Source organism: Austrofundulus limnaeus, unplaced genomic scaffold (genome assembly GCF_001266775.1).
Source record: "Austrofundulus limnaeus strain Quisiro unplaced genomic scaffold, Austrofundulus_limnaeus-1.0 Scaffold283, whole genome shotgun sequence".
Classification (NCBI taxonomy): Eukaryota; Metazoa; Chordata; class Actinopteri; order Cyprinodontiformes; family Rivulidae; genus Austrofundulus; species Austrofundulus limnaeus.
Genome location: NW_013952685.1, coordinates 518,363 through 522,423, shown reverse-complemented (window position 1 = coordinate 522,423; position 4,061 = coordinate 518,363). Strand labels below are relative to the sequence as shown.

The window sequence follows — 4,061 nt, the reverse complement described above, 5'->3', positions numbered from 1 at the left end:
GTGTGTCAAGGACAGAAAGGCAGATGTGGCAGTGGAAGGTGTCAAAGCAGTTTGGAGAGAAAAACGAAGTAAAGCACAAAAAAAAGGAAAACGATTAATCGATTATTTAATTAGTCATCGATTATTTTAATAATCGATTAGTCATCGATTAATCGATTAATCGTTGCAGCCCTACACGAGGCAGACATAGGGAAGACCAGAGCCCAAGGGCCCGAGAGGGATCCCGAGCGCAGAGCCCCAAGAGGCACCCGCACGAGAAGATCTGGCCACCCACCCTCCAGATCAGACCATAGGGGAGAACTAGGAGAGTCCCCCCAGCGACCACACTCACAGCCCCCAGGGCCAGCAGCAACAAACTTATGGGCCCCACCGGCACCCGCCATACCGGAGCAGATCCAGGAAAGGGCACAGAGGTCTGGGCCCCCAGGGCGCACCCCCTCCAGGCTAAAGTCCGATAGGTCCAGAGGCCCCGAGCCCCAGCAGGCAGTCACCAGGCCAGGCYGGCACACACCCCAGCGCCCAGCCCCAGCCCCTGGGCGCCCCCAGCACGCCGGTGACCAGTCGCACACCCCACCGGGGGGCCGAGTAGCAGTGGGCCCCCAGATAAACCAGCAGGAGGGGCAGCCCAGACCACAGCCTGACAAATACCCAAACATACACAATCGCACCATCCCACCCTCATCCTCACCCCCACTCAATCAAAGACATACAAGGACGCCACATTCCACTCATACCCCCGATACGCACTCTATACCCCCCAGGTCCAGGACATGTACCCACCCGCTATTATAGTGACAAACTGGATTTATTTAAACCTGTTTTTATTGTGAAACGGTGTGTGTGTATTGCGTTATTGATATTTTAAGGTATGATTGGCTGTAATCCTGCAGAAACACCAGCTGTGGTTGAGTTACACAACGTTTACTGACTCCAGGAGCAAACATGCAACAGCTGAGTGCTTACGTGCTCTGATCATTAACCTCCAACTTTAAAGGGTCATTTATTCACTTTACAGAAGGCCGAGCCAACAGAGCTCCTGATTCCAGAGCTTTAAAGAAAAGGATGATGGTTACACGTTCACAGGCTTGTGACTGTTTTATTTATAATGAACATCTCTCTCTCTCTCTCTCTCTCTCTCTTTGCTTCTGCAGTTTATCTTTTACTTTCATATTTTTCCTTCCTCGTTTCACACCGTCGTTCTTCCTAACCTTCACTCTGTTCACCATTTTTCTCTCTCTGTCAAGGCTCGCTCGCTTTTCAGTCTCCGGGTGCCTCGTTCTTAATCCGCAGACTGAGAGCCTGAGAAATATCGATCAACACCGGCTGATGGAGGAGGGAGGATCGAGTAGGCAGAAAGAGGAGGAAACAAAAAGAAAGAGAAAGAGAGAGAGAAAGGAGAGGAAGGAAGGCATGAATAGGATGCTGACACGGGAGTTTTCCAAACTAACAGAACAAAAAGGACAGAAAATAAAAGGGCAGAAAAGATAAGATGGAGAGAAATAAAATGAGGCTGCTGTTTGTTTGAGTGTGGCTGGTGTGCATTATTAAAGGCTGAGAAAGAGAAAATAAAATTACAGAGAGGAAGGACGATGAAAGGGAAGGAAAATTATATACAAAGGTAAGAAATGTGTGAAACTAAAGGGCGAACATTCCTATAAGGATGTATTTCGTTCCTCAGTTAAAAACTAAGATCAGGTTATGTTGAGAAATAAAAGAGCAGAAATCTTCTCATAAGATATTACACTCTGAGTTTGTGCTGTGAGGAACTCTCAGCTCCCACCACATCAAGCTTTAGCTTTGATATCTGTCAAATTTACGGTACAGAGACCGACGCTTTCTGCATTTAATTGTTTTTCATGGTTTTCTCAGGTTAGTGACATAAAATATCACTAGCACAAGAAAACCGACATATGTCGTCATCACAAAATAACAAGCGTTTTCTCAAGATAACGAGTTTGTTCTGTCCTTTTTACTAAATATTGATAAGGGTTTTTTAGAGATAACAAATTAATGATGTCATTTTTACGAAATAAAATGAGCGATGTCATTATTACGAAATAAAATGAGCGTTTTCTCAAGATAACAAGTTAGTTATAGCGTTATCATGGAATAAAGATGAGTGTTTTGAGATAGTGAGTTAATTTCCCAATGGTTTTCTCTAGATAACAAATTATGTCCTTATCACAAAATAATGAGTTAGTTGTGTCCTTATCATGAAATATTGATAAGGGTTTTTTTTAGAGATAATGAGTTAATTATGTCGTTATTATGAAATAAAGAGGAGTGTTTTCTAGCAGTACTGACACATAATGCTGTTATCATAAAAAAACAAGTGTTTTCTTGAGATGAGTTAAATATGTAATTATCATGAAATAACATGAGCTTTTTCTCGAGATAACAAGATTAATTTCCCAATGTTTGTTTGAGATATGCACAAGAGGAAAACCACAACTGGTTATCTCAAGAAAACGCTCGTTATTTAGTGATAACGGCATGATATGTCATTATCACTAAAGAGCTGACTTAAATTAACTGACTTACAGATATTTACCTGCCAGATGGAACTGATCAGCTGCGGCGGCCATCTTTATTTAAACAGATTCTAAAAGTTGAAATGGGAATATCCAGCTTTTAAATGATTTTTTTCACATTTAAATCATTCAGTTTGTGTCTTTATAAAGTATAACTGCAATACTTTGGTCTACCACTTACTGTAGCTCCACAAGCCCCTCTTCTATGTTCCCACGGTGTTTGGTTATCTTGTGGTGTAAAAACTGGTAAGTCGAATGTGCATGAGCTTGTTTAGCAGTTCTGCAGCAAACACTTTGATGTTATTGTTCAATAACAGAAAACAGAGAAAACTGAACGGACTGAAAAACATGACCCAAACAGAAAATATAGATAATTTTGCAGCACCGGGGGAAACTAAATTAAACATTTCTGCACTCCTTGAGACTCCAAGTGCACAACTAAATGTATTAAAAGACTAAAACAGTAGATTTTGCACGATATGTCCCCTTTATTAAGCTATAGCCGCACATGGACTGATCCATTTCTGTACGTTTCATTAGAATGTGTCCACTGGGTCATGAGATATCTGGACACCAGGCAGACAAATGGATGAACACAGACACATGAGCAAAAATGTTATTGTCTGCTTTTTTTTTGTGGCAAACAACAAACAAACATGTTTTTACAGCCAGTTTTCATGGCGCAGACTGAGAAAACAGAAAACAGAGATGTGCAGCGCAGCATGGAGGCAGCTGGAGTGACATTTACAGAGTGCTGATGATTGAATAAGCATGAAGGTTAGAGTCATTTTCTCCCCTTGTAGCACCACACACACACACACACACACACACACACACACACACACACACACACACACACACACACACACACACACACACCCGATTGTGTGTTCACACAGTCAGGACAAATGTGTTTTTTAAAGCTCGGTCTAAATTATCGCTCCATTACACACGATGACTAAAGTACAGGATACTTTTCTTAACTATACAGTAATTACAGAATTAAGGATTATTATCAACCTCGGTCGGTGTCAACAAGAAAACCTGCTTTTTTTTGTACATTTCCGCCACAAAAACATTGAAATGCAAGCGGAGTCTGAGAGAGGCTGCATTAAGTATTGATAAGGTCAAAACAAAAGCAGAGAAATCCAATATATGCTTCATGAAAGCCTCAGTGTGAACGCTGCACACACCATCCAAATAAAAACACAATCTATTGATCTGTAAATGGAAAGAACAGAATGAGTAATGGTGAAATATAATTAATAGTGGGGTACAACTTTCCTTTAAGTCCCTTCTTCTTACTGTTTATTCACTGTATTTTCAAACAAATAAGTAAGTAAAGAAACTTATTTTATCCTCATACAAGTATTTTCAGCTCCATTTGTTATTAAATACTGTGTGTATTATTGAACATGTAAAATATCATTTATTGGCCATCAGCTTGTAGTTTAAGGGCTCGACACACGGGAGGCGACGTCGCTCGCTCTCCATTCATTTCCTATGGAGCCTGTGCGGTGAGGCGACAGT

General features: G+C 41.4%; 1 protein-coding gene across 2 annotated transcripts in view; it reads right to left on the bottom strand.

The window, feature by feature from the left end:
* nlgn2a (neuroligin 2a) overlaps positions 1–4,061 on the bottom strand; it is a 348,430-nt gene that overhangs the window by 186,570 nt on the left and 157,799 nt on the right. The window lies entirely within an intron of this gene.